Here is a 17,530-nt window from a genome sequence, read left to right on the forward strand (position 1 = left end):
AGACCGCTGCCCGAACTCCCCGCGGGCGAATTTTTTGGTAACCCGAATGCATTGTGCATATTTTATGTGCTGAAAACCTAAGGACCATTATCGTTTCTGCCAGTGTTCGACGGGCCAAATATGCTCTGTAGCGTTATTTTGCTGGGCATGTTTTTAGGGCACCTTGCTTTCGTTGCCTTTCTCTGGAGTACAGTCTATCCTGCCAGCAGGTGGGAGAATCACCTGGAAGGAATTCTCCCACCACTCCCCTTCGATTCGCTCTTTAGGTCTAAATGAGAAGGAAAGTGCATTTTTAGAGCGCAAATCTTAAGCGTCCATTCCTGACATTACCCCATTGCCGTAACCAGTGTGTGATAGGGTGACCCAGGTTGTCGCTCTGTCTCGGTTGGCAGTGGCCAATATTGAGCTAGGGTGCCCCGATAGTCGGCGCTGCTCGAGGTACCCTATCTGAAGTGCAAGCAAAGCGCCACCGGCCGTCTACCACCTGCCACTCTAGCGAATGCCAAGGTGGGAAACTGGAGAGGAGGGTAGAGGGAGAAAGTCTGCGAGACTACGGGTGGCTTGGGGGCAGATTTGGAGAAAAGGGGGTAGAGTAAATACGGTACATGCCTCTCTGAAGAGTTTCACATTACCGAGTATCGTCTGGTAGTCTTTCTTGCATGGCTTCTCGATCGGCAGCGTAGGGTGATTGTAATTTCTTTTCTGTTTTTGTGCATTTGCTGAGATCTTCTGAATCCAAAGCTTAAAATCGCCCTCGACAGACGAAGGCGGAAGCAATGACTGGTAGATATAGCCGACAACAAATCAAGAAGAAAGCGGACTGACTCTCAAAGGACTCCCCTGCAGGCAATGGTGGGAACAGATTCTCGTGATGGCGTGGACAGCAGTCAAGATAGACAAGTGTGGAAAGCGACCTACGGGTCGTATTAGCAAGTATAAGCAACGGTCGAGTTGTGCGGTTCCCTGGTCGCATGCGACAACCGGTTGCAGGCCCTGGAGGATGTAGCAGATGAAAGATGGTTCACATATGCAGTGAGTTTCTCTCCACATGCATAACACAAAGTCTGCCTGCTTGGAGATTCCAGAAAATATTTCGTCGACACATTGGCTAATTCGCGCATCGCCATATAAACATGGCTAACATTCGGTAGAGCGGTCACAGACTTGTTATCGGTAGTGATTTGTGCAGAGTAGAGCACAGTGGGATATGATGGTGTTGCAAATGTAAGCTGTTGGACTTTTCTTTTTGCTTCTACTGTTTTTGGAACCTCTTTCCATCCCTCCTAACTTCTGGTTTCTGTTATCACTGACTGTAACCTCTTTTTTTGGGGGGGGGATTTACCTCATTGCCTTCCTTTCCATCACCTGCAGGCTTTCATCTGTCCCTGTCCACCCCTGCTTGACATACTTTCGTGTCACTACCGATGCAGTGCAGGCCCCATGTCCTCCATTGTGTTTTCCGATGACAATGTCTGCCAGTTTTTTCTCCATTTGAGCCAGTTGTTGCAGAAGTGTTCAATTTTTTGCTTTGTGTACCTCCAGCTCTTTCTAGAGCACACACATCTTTCTGAAACAAGTAACAATTAGCCTGCACCTAACTAGCATAAATATTCCTGTCAAAACATTTAAGAACTCACCTGTTTGACGCTGTCACGTCACTCCCGCAGTCGTTCACACTACACAGCTCTCAACCTCCAGCTCTAACTTTTAGTATTCCTGTATATGCTCCAGTAAACTCTCTGTGGTAGCATTTACAGGAACACTACTAACTTCGGCCTAATGGCGCTATCTGGTCGCTGAAAGGGAACCGTTTGTCAAAAAACCGGCGCTTATTTTTAGGCTTAAAAACTGCAGAATCATCATTCTAATTATATAATACTATAAATTCATCTTTCATACCTTGTGATGTATGCGAGATGAGACAAAGCAAAAGCATTATTCTCCATTTATGTCCAGTGAATACACTGTAGACTGCAGTAACGATGAACTCACTCCAAAGCGATAGGTCTGGTCTTATTAGAACCCGATGTTTCGGGACCAACTTGGTCCCTTCCTCAGGGGAGACTAAAGTTCGAGGCCTGCAGTAGCAGGCAGCGGCCTACGCTTCCCCTTTCTCAACACGTGGCGAAGTCCAATTGTGTACGCGAAGGGTAGCGTGCCCGGATTCCTTAGTCTCCCCTGAGGAAGGGACCGAGTTGGTCCCGAAACGTCTGGTTCTAATAATTTGGTTGGTGTTAAGTGTTTCTCAACTTTTGTTTCAAGTACCCAACCGGGCGGAGTTCCGCCGAAGATGTTTTTGTTAAAGTCTGGTTTTGAAGCGCTGCCGTGTTGCAAATGTTATTTTGCAAACTTTGGAAACAATGTATGCCAGCGGAAGTTTAAGGCTTGATTTGAAATAACTTGGCTTAGCATGCATACTACAAAGCAAGCTATTTTTTAGTCTGCACTTTCCCATTCTGTGCTCTGTACCAAAATTTGTTTCATCTGCACAATGATAAATTGGATGGAGTGTCAGTATGTACTATATCATTAATCTATGTTAAATAAATACAGGCCTAATATACCAGCTTGGCTTGCTGTGGCTTTCATTTGCACCTGCAATGCCACAATGCAATGTTGATTCTGCAATGTCACGAGAACGCCACCGTGCCTGAGCATGGTCGCTGCAAATAAGGCGCGTGGACGTCATGGTCGCTACACTCAATCCATGTTCAATTTTTTTAGGGGAATTTAAAGATACGGAGAAACCCAGTCCGAAAAATTCCTTTTGCGACTTCCTGGTAGGTGTCACTTGTACGGAGGCGGCCCGGATAGCAAAGAATGGACCATTTCGCCATCTTTCAAATTGAAGAACTTGAATAGTCGTGGGAAAGAAATAGTTAAAGCAACCGATCAAGCTGCCCAAAGTGCTCTTGAAGAAGTAACTACTTGACAGCACAGGGATGAATACATCGCTTAAGGTTCGGCGAGTCTTTTTAGTGAGTCTTATTACTTATTGTGGCATTGTTCACGAGTTGAACACAAACCCAGACCTTATTTTTTGCTCTACTGCAGTGTACAGTATTCTAGCGTGTTCATAGTGAGCGGCACTGGCATCAAGGAACTGAACAACCGCATAGGCCGCTGAGCGTGGCAGATGTCAAATGCTGTTGCGTTGACACCTAGCATCCTGTCCTTTTTGGAAGGTTCATTTCGCCCCCGTTGGTGTTTGTGCACGGATTCATGTGTGATATGCGATGTTACGCAATCCGTGCGTAACTGTGTTAAGAGTGAAAAACCCTGACATCACTTTTGATGAATTGGAAAGCTCCAAACTTGTATCATGGGGAGTTCTAATTTATTATATCTTACTTTTATGTGCAGAGAGGGAAGGATATTGCCCCATTTCATCACCACCACATTGCTTATTGGGGGTCGACTTGCTGGGGTAAGTGGGCAGACCCCACGCCCGATTTGATGCGGAGAGAGTTTGCAGGGCAGCCAGAAAGTTATTCCACATCGTTAATACTTCGAAACAATTTCCTGCTTGTAAATAATTTGCTATTGATCTCTCAAATTTTCTTAAAACCCAGAAGTCCAAAGAAGGCAACAGGAAAGAACGTATGCTCACACTAATGGTATGGCCCTGCTGGTGTGGCACAATGGTTAAGGCGCTCGACTACTGTTCCCAAGGATGCGGGATTGATTCCCGGCCTCGGCGGCCGCTTTTCGTTGGAGGTGAAAAGCAAGGCGCCCATGTGCTGTGCGATGTCAGTGCAGGCTAAAGAACCCCAGGTGGTAGAAATTTCTGGAGTCCTCCACTACAGTGTCTCTCATAGTCCGAGTCGCTTTGGGACGTTAAACCCCACAAACCAAACCAATACTAATGGTATGAATGAATGAATGGACTACCAAACGAACGAATGTGTGAGCGAATGTACAAAATAACAAATGGGCAACAGAACGACCGCCGAACGAGTGAACGAAGGAAGGAAGGAACGAACGAGCCTTGAAGGAGGCAACAAGTGAGTGATCGAGCACGAATGATCGTTTGTGTTCACTCGCTCATGTTTTTTCCTATGTAATACCCTCTTTTGGAGGGCCTTTAGAGGCAACTTGAATAAATACATTCATTCCTTGCACTATTATTGAATGAATGGATCATGCACGATCGAGTGAACGAATGAACAGAGCGAGCGAAGGAATGCACAAATGATTTTTTTAAAGGTAAAGCAGAGCGTCACTGTGGGAAAGGGACACTCATTGTCTGTTTGAATTCAATTTTAGTTCAGGGACATGAACATTTTGAGAAAGTGGAACAGAAGATTGTTTAGATCAGCTACATTCTTTACCACATGAGCACTATCTCCCTCTTCCTTCCTAATAAAGATCTTTCCACCGCGGTGCCAGACATAGCCGAAACCATTAAGATTCGCCCATTCCTTAGCCTTTTTAAGTAGAGCCCTGTTATGCATTGTCAAGTTTTCCATCACATGTAGGCCATATTGAACAGACGGGAAAGATTTTCTTTTATCTAACCACTTATCTCGAACAGACTGGTTCACAAAACGTATCAAGACACCAGGAATTTTGCCCGCACTAGCAGGCAGCCTGTGGATAGCCGAAACTGACTGATCATTTAGCATATCTAGTTTGAGCTTGGATGCGATAGCATTTATTTCTGTAAGCAGGCATTCGTCTTGAACGTGCTTAAGACCATGAACTTCGAGGTTCAGTTTTCTGCTCTGATATTCAATGTCGTTCACAGAATTAGCAATGCGCTGTAGTTCGGCACCAGAGCTGGCTGTTCTTTCAAGTTCTGTAACCTTAGCGGTGAGGCATTTAATCTCACCATCATGCCTCGTTACGTCACCAAGGATAGCATCGTATTTGTCAGACATAAGCTTGACCGATGCTTCCAGGTCATGGACCATCTTCTTCAAGGGTAGCAGCTCGTCAAGCTTTCTATTCATCTCGAGAAGCAGAGCAGCAACAGAAGTATCATCAGCCTCTTTAGGAAAGGAGACGTTAGACTCAGACTTTCGGCACGCTACACATTTCCATGATTTCTTATAGTCACCGCCTTTCGACTTAAACATTCTTTCTGAGACTCCAGAACAAGGGCCCAAATGGAAAAGGTCTGAGCATTCATAGCATTCCATGTATCCAGTGTCAGATGTCATGTCTTCCATGCATTTTGCACAGGCTTTATCGCCGAGATCACTCATTGCAATTTAAAATCGCGGCTATCTGTACAAAGAGAAAGCGAGAAAGAGAGAGAGAAAAAAGAAAAAAAACTCTCGGAAGGGCAACAGACAGCAGCTAAGAGCACTTCGAACATTAAAGGGGAAAAAAAAAGCACAGCAAAAACAACGTGGCAGCAGCAGCGGCAGAGTAGGCCTACATGAGTGTTTGCTACACAAAATAGCAAGTGTAAATGACCAACCTGCAAAATGTACGTAGCAGGTTTAGACAGCGTGCCGGCCTCTCCGCTGCCACTGCCAGAAATGACAGCAGGCTTGATGGGACGCCTTTTTATGCCTTGGCCTTGGTACTCCTGGCGCTTTCGTCGCAGTGGCGATGATTTGACCGGTGACATTGACGACAGATCACTTGCGGGTCTTCTGAGGCTGCGCAGTGGTTTGGGCACCGAAACAGTTGATCAGGCGGCATCTGCAAAACGTAGCAGGTTTAGACAGCGTGCCGGCCTCTCCGCTGCCACTGCCAGAAAGTATCATCAGCCTCTTTAGGAAAGGAGACGTTAGACTCAGACTTTCGGCACGCTACACATTTCCATGATTTCTTATAGTCACCGCCTTTCGACTTAAACGTTCTTTCTGAGACTCCAGAACAAGCGGCCAAATGGAAAAGGTCTGAGCATTCATTGCATTCCATGTATCCAGTGTCAGATGTCATGTCTTCCATGCAGTTTGCACAAGGGAACTCTGCTTCAACAAAATTTTCGCCACAATGAAGTATTTTGTGAAACACCCATAGGACTTAATGTATTAAAATTTTCTCAAACAAAGTATTTTGCGAGCGTCTGCTTGATTCGACAAATTTTTTTTGCGAATCTTCACGGGTAAGTGTCCCCTCAGTCTTGTCTTTCTTCAGAAGGTGGGTGCTGAAGAGTGACTCTCGTTCCCGCCATTTATTTTTTTGCATCGCAGACTGCTGGGGGAGGAGGGGTGCACCCATACTGCACATCCTCCTTGCGCGCACTGCTCATTTGCTTTTTTGTTTTTTCCTTCAGATGCTCACGTGATTTTTGAAGTGACCTCACGCCCCGCTCATTGGCTAACTCCGTTCTCCGTGTAAAAAAACGAGTCTGCCTTTGCCTTTGCTGGGTTTCTTCGATTGATGCAGCTCGTGGTCATGGTGCTCGCGGTCACCGTGCTCGCGGTTTCCTGGCAAGCAGGAAAGCACTTCAAGATCACGTGCGAGTGGTGTTGGCTGGCAAGCGTTCGCGGCCTCCAAGCGAAAAGGGGCTGCTCGAAAGCGCGTGTAAAATGCGCCAGTGCGTAAATATGGCGTCATCTGCTAGGGTCTTCGGCAGCGTCGTCTGCTAGGAACCGAGTGCATTTCAGGCAGGCAGAGGACTGGTGGGTGGAGCTTTGTGCCCTGTCGGAGAAAAAATAAAATAAAAATGAGAAGCGGTCTAAAAAGTGCTGCAGAAAGAAGCCCACTCCGCATCACCATTTTTCTTCTTTGTGTGTCCTTGTCGTTCGTAAGTGCATCGTTCAGCGTGGTCTTGTCTTGTCTCTGCTAGTCGCTGCTAACTTCCTAGGATGTCACCGCCAGCGAAGAAGCTGAAGTTTCGTTAGAAGAAAAAGCGCATATTATCACCGAAGCAGAAAGTGGGAAGAAGGCGAATTTTGCCGCAGGTTTTGGCATCGCGCCGAGTTCGTTGTCAACGATACTGAAGAGTAAAGAAAGCATCGGCAAGGCACTTGCATCGGGCTCTTCAGCTGAACACAAGATGGCGCAGCCAGCATACGAGGAGCTTGATAAGGCAGTCTATGCCTGGTTCGTCGAAACGTGAGCCAAGAACATCCCGCTTAGTGGAAGCATTGTTCAGCAGAAGGCCGTCAATTATGCCTGCTTGCTAGGCCTGGATGACTTTAAGGCCAGCACAGGTTGGCTCAATCGCTTCAAAGCGAGGCACAACATCGTGGGAAAAGTTATGTGCGGTGAAGCAAGTTCCGCGGACACTGGCGGCTCATCAGAATAAGTGGTAGACAACGTGGCTGATATTATGAGCGGCTACGTGCCGTCCGATATTTACAACGCGGACGAGACGGACCTTTTTTATGAGATGCTGCCAACGGGGACGCTAGATTTTAAAGGGCAGCGTTGTCAAGGTGGCAAGCACAGCAAGAAAAGGGTGTGTGTTGCTGTGCACAAACATGGATGGATCGGACAAGCGTCCCCTATTAGTTATTGGCAAAAGGGCCAAACCGCGCTGCTTCAAGGGGAAACAGAAGCCTTCCCGTCAAGTATGTCGCTAAAGATGGGTTCAGACCAAAGGACCGGAGCACGGACGGTCCGTGCGTGTCAGCACGGATCTGGTGCCACGTGACCACGCGTCCGCGTGTCCATCCGGCTGTCAAGCATTCACACGAAGCCAGCGTACCATCAGCGTGTACCTTCCTCCCCAGCACTGTTTGCGCACTGCCAGAAACCTTTCTACCGAGAGTTTCAACATGGACACCGAGCTAAAACGTAGTCTCGCTGCTTTGGCTGTTTTACTTGAAGTGTGCGAGGACGACGAGGAAGCTTCCGTGAAAAACCATTCATTTATTGCAAGCGTCAATATTCCATATCAGTGGGCAGCTCTCTACGAGCGCTAAAAACATGACTGTCGCTTTATCACTGAGCGCTTTTTTTGCTACTTCACCCATAATCAGTACTAGAAACCGAGTAAAGCTACAACTCTGGCACACCCACAAGCACAAACGCACAAAAAAGATGTACTGCAGCCAACACAGAGCGAATGATGAAGCGCATGCACAACAGGAGGAAACAATACCCCGCTCGAACTGAATATGAGACAAAGCGTGAACGTAGCAACGCGGATGTAGCAACGATAAAGCAAAAAGAGCAAAAACAATCTCGGTCCGCGTGGACTGAAAAAGGTGCTTGGCATAATCAATCCGCTCCGCGATCCGGGGCCCCGAACGGCCACGCTGCTTGCTCGCAGTCGCTCAGAGCAGTGACGTCGCCGTAACATGGGGCGCGTGTAGCGCTGACGCGCGCAAACCGTCCGCGCTCCGGTCCTCCCGTCTGAGCCCACCTCAACGGGCGGTCGTGGATGACCCGTGCCATATTTGTGGACTGGCTTATGGCATTTGACCGCAACATGAGCAAGCAGAACCGGAAGGTTTGTTTGCTCTTGGACAGTTTTTCTGCCCACCGCATTGACGACGTCAAACTGTCAAGCGTTGAAGGGATTTTTCCCACCGAACTGCACTTCGATCATTCAGCCGCTGGATCAAGGCATCATCCGAAGCGTGAAGTGCGCTTATCGGGAGAGGCTGATTCAGCGGATTCTCTTGAACCTCGAAACTGGCAGGGAGACAAAGGTGGACCTATTTATGGCTCTTCAGATGATGTCTGCTGTGTGGAACGTGATGCCGTCCACCTTGATCTACAACTACTTCCAGCACACTGGGTTTGTTGACCAGGAGGCGACCAGCGCAGCTACAGCCACGGAAGATGACGCTCCATCATCATCGACTCCGGGGATCAGTACGGCCTGGAAATTCCTCCAGGATGCAGGAAATGTCCGTGGCGATATCGAGCTAGACGATTTCCTTAACGCTGACATGGATGTGCTGTTCTACGAAGAGTGAAGTGATGAGGACATCATTAAAAGTGTTGGCGAGCCGGAAGAGCCGCCGTCCGATGCTGAAGACTACTCCGCCCAGGATTCACCTGCCTTGGCAACCTCGTCGCAGGTGATGGATGCCTTCGATGTTATTAGGAAGTTCCTGGGCTCTCACAATGACGACGTTGTGATGGCTCTCTTAACAGAGTGTGATAGTTGTGTGACACCGCTGCTGGCAGTGAAATGCAAGCAGACAAAGCTTACGGACTTCTGAAAATTTTTTTTTTTTGCTCAAGTTGTCTGTAAATTCTTGACAACGAAATTTTTTGCACGCCCCGCCGATTTCATTGTAGTGGGATTCAACTGTATATGCAACGACAATGATCACGGCCAAGTGCCTGGTGCAGTACCTTGCCGAGCAACATAGCCGAATTGCTGCAAATATAAAGACAATAAAGGAAGAACAACTGAGATCTGTTGATAAAAAAACTAGAATGCTTAGCACACCTTGAAGAGAATGTTTCAGCCTGCACTGAACAAGTCGCTTGCCTGCAAAAAATTGTAACTTCCTTTGAGCTAAGATTAGACTATCTTGACAATCGGTCCAGAAGATCGAACCTCATTGTGTACGGCATACCGGAATACTCGGAAGAAAATTACGAATCTCTAGAACGCGCAGTGAATGAAAAGGTCGTTTAAGCATACCTTGAAACTAGAGGAAGTGTGTATTGAATGTATCCATAGACTAGGAAAACCAATCAGAACTAGGCCAGTAATCTTTAAGCTGTTAGACTTCCGAGAGAAAACTAAAATTTTGCACAACTGTCGCAAACTCAAAGACAGTGCCTACACCACCAACGAGGACTTTTCACCGCTTGTACGAAACGTTAGGAAGAAGGTATCATCATCATCAGCCTGACTATACCCACTGCAGGGCGAAAGCCTCTCCCATATTTCTCCACTTAACCCGGTTCTGTGCTAGCTGCATCCACTTGACCCCTGCGAACTTCTTAATCTCATCCGCCCACCTAACTTTCTGCCGCCCCCTGCTACGCTTTCCTTCCCTTTGAATCCAATTTGTTACCCTCAGCGACCATCGGTTATCCTCTCTTCGCACTACATGTCCTGCCCATGTCCATTTCTTCTTCTTAATTTCCACTAGAATGTCGGTAACTTGAGTTATTTCTCTGACCCACTCTGCACGCTTTCTATCTGTTAATGTTACCCCTACCATTTTGCGTTCCATAGCCCTCTGGGTTGTCCTCAACTGAAGTAGAACTCTTGGTTAGCCTCCACGTTTCAGCCCCATAGGTGAGTACAGAAGGTATGGGAATATGGAAAACCAAAGGATTCTGGTGATAAGGTGTCATTTGTGTAAGACAAACTAAAGATTAATAGCTGTCTTTATTTTTGGGATGAGGAAAGAAGTGACGTGTCTCCCGTAGCGTCAAATTCAAATGGCATAAAAGGTAGAACATCGGTGCATGGACCCTTCGTCCACAACGTCCAAAATAATTTTCGTAAATATTAATGCTCATAGTGTTATTGGTAAACTAGGTCCCCGCGAATCAATATTAAGAGCTTACGAACCGCCATTTATAGGCATAACAGAAACCTGTCTCACCAAAGACATCAAAGATATCGAACTTACTCCCCCAAACTACGTTATTGTTCGCAAATATCGATCAACACGAGGCAGAGGCGTTGCTTTATTGGCAAAAAAAAAAAAAAAAGAAATCCCTTTCATTACACTGCATGAGGTCGAGGGAGTTGAAGCCATTTTTTGCAAACTTTGCCTTACTAACACCACCTTCATTGTGGGATGCATTTACCGTAGTCCTTCTTCTGATTTGAATATGCTACAATCATTGCACATGTACATGCAGCAGCATGTAAAGGGAAACAAGGGAATATTATTAGGCGATTTCAGTCTCCCCGATATCAACTGGCACACACTGTACCTCCGCTCATCTTGCGCAGATATTCTCTTTCACATCATGCTCTCTTTTAATCTAACCCAGATAGTAAGTGAACCCACCCGCGTACAAAGATCCAGCTCTAACATTTTAGATCTAGTATTTCTAAGTTATCATTTTCCCAGTCATAAAGCTAATATCGAAGTGTCATCCGGCCTGTCTGACCACAAACTAGTTTTGTGTGCCGTGCCATATCACCTTCGCTACCTTCACAATCAACAAAAACGTACAAAGACTACAGCAGAGCTGAGGATGCAAGCATCATTGACACACTGTCTTCTGAACTGTCATCATTCAGTGAACTCTCACATGATACAAACACAGACATGGAAACTTCATGGCACCGGTTCAAATCAGTTATCACATTGCATCACTAACTACGTCCCCTTGAAGACCTGTATAACTCGAACCGTTATCCGCGCAAAAAGAAAAGTTCGCCAAGAAAAAACAAAAAAATCCACCCGTCGCGACATGAAATCAAAGATTAAGAGGACCAAATCATACTACTTTACAAAAACACTTTTTGACAAATGCTTCTCAAAAATTCTGGCATTATTTAAACCCTAAAAAACGAGATGAAAGACATGCATCTACCGAAAATAACAAAATACTGCGATTACTCTGAACAACTGCCTTTGCTCCATTTTCACAAGTGATAATGGAAAACTGCCCAGAATGGACTCCATCACATGTGTGAAGATGGAACCAGTAATTATAACAAACAGGAGTATTAAACCTTTTACTAAATTTAGACACTAAGAAAGGACCAGGGCCAGATAACATCCCTAACATATTCCTGCATCAATATGCCGAGTGGGTGGCTAAATTCCTTGTTCTACTCTTTATAAGTCATTATCCACTTGCATCCTTCCCATGAAATGGAAATCAGCAAAAATAACTCCAGTACATAAATCTGGAAATAAATCTGATCCCTCTAATTTCAGACCAATATCATTAACCAACACAGTATGCAAGTTACTAGAGCACATTATCTTAAAACACATAAATGCCTTCCTTGTAGTAAATGATCTTTTAACCCCTTGTCAACATGGCTTTCGTAAGGGCCTTTCCACTATTACTATGTAACTGAATTAACACATAATATATCCATGAGCATTGATAACCAGAAACAAATAGACCTCGTATTTGTAGACCTTCCGAAAGCATTTGACCGCATATCACATAATAAACTTCTTGTAAAACTTAGCCAACTTTGGGTATCGGTCCTGTTCTAAATTGGATTAAAGATTATCTTAATAATCGCATGCAATTTGTTGAAATCAACAACAAGGAATCTGTTTTAACTAATGTTTCATCAGGAGCACCCCAAGGAAGTGTCCTAGCCCCAGTATTATTCTTAATTTTTATAAGTGACTTACCAGCTTATGCTTTACATAATATTAAACTTTTTGCTGATGACTGCGTTCTTTATCAGGAAAATAGCTCTATTGCTGACCATCTAACTTTAAACAACGCCATAACAGCAGTATCTCAGTGGTGTCACCCCGCAGGGGGCATCTGTTAAAGCAGATGTTTGTGTGTACTGTGCGACACCACGGACCCCGAGCACCCACGCTTAGCCGTGTTTGGGGAAAAGGAGATCCTGGTTGTTGAGCCGATGCTGAGTGTTTGGACCTTTAAGGCCCCTTGGTGGAGGCAACACACCACTTTGGCCCACGCTTCCCATAGATGGCACCTCCAGGCTGACCCACCCGGGGAAATCTGCAGTCGCCTTTTGCTATCCTCCCCTCCATCTTTTACTTTCCTATTTTCTTTCTTATAACTCTCCTGTCTTCTCCTACCTTCGTTGTTCTTACCTACTTCCAGGCACCGAGGGTTAACATTGTGTGGCTAACCACCCTGAGTTATGCCATATTGGGTTATAGGTGTACGGCTGGTGTGGACAGGACTTGAATGCAAATTCCTGTCCCGTCCCATCGTTTGGCTCCATGGTGGGTGGCCGGCACCACAGCCGAACAGTACACATTTTAATGGCTTCTTCTCCTCAACAAAACTGATCGCCTCAGTAAAAAGAGGTGGATTGAGGCAACATACTAGCAGATCATTTCTCTCAAGTTTCCAGTTCCTTGCATTACACACTCGTTTTTAAGGTATAAAAATATAGCTGGAAAACAGCAGCTTCCTACAGATGGAAGCACCAATGAACCGTATAATAATTTAATTACACATCAGGAGCTTTACACAGTACTTTCTGCCAGTAAACAGACAGCACCCGGTCCTGACTAAATACATTACCAAATGCTTGCCCATCTGTCGAAACCAGCGGTACTGGCACTTTTAAAATTTTTCATTAAAATCTGGGTATTGACGTAAACAGCTGGTCAGCAACTGAATTTGGGGTCTTGTGTCGAGTTCTGCCATGGTTCTGGATATCTACAAAAACAAATGTACGCTTGCATATCAAAAAGACTAGACTAGGATACTCGGGAAGCACTGAGAACAATTTCGCGATTGAGTCTGGTTGAAGCACAACGTGCACAAATGTACACGCATGTGGGCACTGAACCTCGTTCACCGATAAGAATGTACTGGTACACAAATTTTTGATATCCTAGTGATCTAAATGTCTTTCTCTACACAGTCATATCAAGAATTATTATTCCCGAATGCACTGCACTGCATAAGATAATGAAAACGTGACAGCACTCACTTGGCGCACCATAGAACGTAGCAGCATCCATTTGGGCGAACAATTCTAATTTTGAACAAGAGATGGCGCTAGCTAAATTTTAAGCGGGAATTTGAAATATGGTTTGCATAGGTTCTGAAAACAAAAGTGTGCTAGACGCCGCGCTAAAAACAGCGAAACGTCGCGTGCACAATCGTAGATGCCATGCCGCAAAGGGGTAGTAGGCTCCTTTCGTGCATTATTTTTTTATTCTTTCCCACTGAACCAATTAGATTTTACATTGCTAATGCTCGCAGAAGCAGGGAACCGCCCGTTAATGCACGCATGCTTCTGTTGTACCGTGTATCAGTCCAGTAGCTTTATAAGCAGCAAGACGAGCTTATACAACACAAACTGTTCTTCCACGTTGGAGTCAGTGGCCCATTAGACCACTCTGTGTTTACGTCACTACAACTCTGTTCATTGTATTGTATTGAGGATCTATGCATTCACTCCATGATAAGAATAAGAATAATGTTTATTTAACATCTTGAGGATGTTGGGTGCGCCGGCAAAAGGCCAGTAGAAAGGATTGACGAAGCCGACGCACCCTACAGAGGCGTTGCAGTGGTACATAGCATATCACTTTTACAAACAAGAACAAACATATAACAACCGATTTTTCATTATCTATACTTTTGTTATCTGGCATTGATATTATCTGGCATTGACAAATCTTGTATGGTTCATAATCAAAGTTGGCCAAACAGCAAAGAATAAAGCGCAGCACTCCACCTCTTCGTCATTATTGATTCTCTGTGCCTCGAGAGAATTTGACAGCGGAACCAATTGGAGATCTCTTCTTTCCAGTCGTCAGGCGACAATATGTGGGATTTTGCAATGAATGGAAAGGTGGAACGATCATCCTTTGTTTGATCTTGCGTGGAAACACCCAGCTGGTAATATAGATGAATTCTGTAACATTAATGAGAGGGTAGCCGACATTGTAATTAAGCTAAATAAGCGGTATAAGCTGAAGGTTGTACAAGTGTATGCACCTACATGTAGTCACGATGACCAGGCAGTAGAAAGCTTCTATGAAACTAGAATAGACAATGGGAGAAACAAAAACACGTTATATTGTATTGATGGGCGACTTGAATGCCAAGGTAGGTACAAAGCAAGCTGAAGGCCACGCAGTGGGCAACTATGACATTGGATTAAGAAATAGGAGGGGGAGTTGCTAGTTGAGTTTGCTGAACGCAGTAACTTAAGAATCATGAATACCTTCCTCGGCAAAAGGAAGAACCAGAAGTGGACATGGAAAAGCCCTAACAGAGAGACTAAAAATGAAATTGATTTCATACATACTGTGTCCTAGCCCCAGCATTATGCAGGATGTAGAGGTAATTGGAAAGGTGCAATGCAGTGACCACAAGATGGTGAGGTCTCGAATTATTCTTGATTTGAAGAGGGAGTGGAACAGATTAGTGAGGAAGAATTCCATCAACAAATTAGCAGTAAGGGGAAAATTAGAAGAATTCAGGCTCTCGCTGCAGAACAGATACTCACTGCTAACCAAGGAAGCTGACCTTAGCCTAGAAGCAATGGACAATAATTTCAGAGATATCATTACGGAGTGTGCGGTGGAAATGGGCGGTAGAATTGTTTGAGAAGATACCGGTAAACTGTCTAAGGAGACGAAAGATTTGGTTAAGCGCCAAAGTGTGAAAGTCTCCAACCTAGCAGACCAGATGGAACTGGCAGAGGTATCAAAGCAAAACAATAAGCGTAAAGTGGCTGACATGAGGAAGCATAACATGGGGTAAGTTGAGCATGCTCTAAAGAACGGTCTGAGCCTGAAAGCGGTAAAGAGGAAATTGGGCATAGGCAAAATTGAGATGTATGCACTGAGGGACAAGGCAGGCAAAGTCATTACTAACATGGACAAGATAATCAAGGCACCGAGGAGTTCTATACGAACCTCTACAGTAGCCATAGTAGTCGGGACAAGAATGAAATTGACTGTAATGAAGAGCAATCAGATGTTCTGCCGGTAATAATGATGAGGTTATAAAGCCTTAGAAGCTATGAAGAGGGGAAAAGCAGCTGGGGAGGGTTGGGTAACTACAAATTTGTTTAAGGACAGAGGGGATATCACGCTAGAAAAACTGGCCACACTCTATACGCAATGCTTGACGACATCTAAAGTACCCGAATCATGGAAAAATGCAAAAATTCTCTTAATTCATAAGAAAGGGACCGCTAAGGACTTGAAAAATTTCAGACCAGTTAGCTTACTATCAGTTACATACAAAGCATTTACCAAAGTAATCGACAGTAGGATCAGGACAACCTTACTTCGACTTCAGCGGTGGCGAAGCGGTAGAACATCCATCTCACATGCAAGAGGACCAGGGTTCAAATCCCGGTGCCGCGCATTTCTCCACTAGAAAAAAAAAAAAAACGCATGTTGATGGAATTGCATAAACAGGTTTGGGGTGCGACCTGATGCCGGTGATTACCTTCGGCAACGCACCCCCTCACCAGAACAGGAGTTGGCCACCCTGGTGCAGTAATTGGCCGCAACCTCTCATGATTAGTTCCATAAAACCCCGGTCCTCAGTCACCAGCGGCTGCGGCACAACTGACCATGGCGGCGGTCAGACCTGTGACGCAGCAGGGGGTGCTAAGAATTCCTGGCTCCGCTGGACAGGCCGCCATTGGAAACTGACCCTGGCAACGTTTAACGCTAGAACCCTAGCTAGTGAAGCTAGTTTAGCAGTGCTGTTAGAGGAACTAGAGGATATGAAATGGGATGTCATAGGGCTTAGTGAGGTTAGGAGGCCGAATGAGGCATGTACTGTACTGAAGGATGGGCATGTACTGTGTTATCGAGGCTTACCGCAGAGGCGACAACTAGGAGTAGGCTTCCTTGTCAATAAGTACATAGTGGGTAATATAGATGAATTCTATAGTATTAACGAGAGGGTGCAGGCATCGTAATTAGGCTTAATAAGCGGTATAAACTGAAGGTTGTACAGGCCTATGCACCTACATGTAGTTATGATGACTAAGCAATTGAAAGCCTCTATGAAGATGTAGAATTGGCAACACGAAAAGTAAAGACGCAGTATACTGTACTAATGGGCGACTTCCATGCCAAGGTAGGGAAAAAGCAGGCAGGAGACCAGGCAGTAGGTGACTATGGCATTGGTTCAAGGAATAGCAGGGGGGAGTTACTAGTTGAGTTTGCAGAGCGCAATAACCTAAGAATCATGAATACCCTCTTCAGCAAATGGAAGAACCGTAAATGGAACTGGAAAAGTCCTAACGGGGAGACTAAAAATGAAATTGACATCATACTGTGTTCAACCTCCGCCATTGTGCAAGATGTAGAGGTAATCGGGAAAGTGTGATGCAGTGACCACAGGATGGTGAGGTCTCGAATTAGCCTAAATCTGAAATGGAAATGACTTTGGCCAAGATTCTGAAAGCAAAGCTAACACTTTCAATCTTTATTTTCAGTCTGTGTTTTCCGATCCTATTGATACAGACTGTCTTTCAGTCTCCAAGCATCCAAACCAGGATGAATGAAATTGAAATCTCTGAATGGGGAATCATGCTTTTATTACAGAAAATTAAAGTTACATCTGCCCCGGGGCCTGACAACATTTCTAATCACGTTTTAAAAAATTGGGCTGCTGCTGTTGCCCCGTACCTAGTAGGTTTGTTTCAAAAGTCGTTAGAAGATTGCGATTTACCCCTCGACTGGAAAAGTGCCAATGTCGTTCCCATATATAAGAACGGTGATAAAACTAAAACTTGCAACTATCGGCCAATATCTCTGACGAGTGTGTCTTGCAAAACACTCGAGCATGTCATATATACCCAATTAGCACGCCATCTACAAGACAATAACTTTTTCTGTTCGACACAACATGGATTTAGGTCTGGTTTCTCGTGTGAAACATAGCTTGTAGAATTCACCCATGACATTTGTGCTTCCCTAAACTCCGCTGGCCAGGTCGACTGTATTTTTTTAGACTTTAGGACAGCATTTGATTTAGTTGCTCACAGCCTATTACTACAGAAGCTTTCACTATTAAGTATCCCTGT

The 17,530-nt window shown here is 45.1% G+C and overlaps 1 protein-coding gene across 2 annotated transcripts in view; it reads left to right on the plus strand.

The window, feature by feature from the left end:
- Window positions 1–17,530, plus strand: part of babo (TGF-beta receptor type-1 babo) — a 208,220-nt gene that overhangs the window by 1,032 nt on the left and 189,658 nt on the right. The gene's annotated exons all lie outside the window — the stretch shown is intronic.

The sequence above is a fragment of the Amblyomma maculatum genome, chromosome 1, assembly GCF_055883805.1.
Source record: "Amblyomma maculatum isolate TAMU_Amacu chromosome 1, ASM5588380v1, whole genome shotgun sequence".
Lineage (NCBI taxonomy): Eukaryota > Metazoa > Arthropoda > Arachnida > Ixodida > Ixodidae > Amblyomma > Amblyomma maculatum.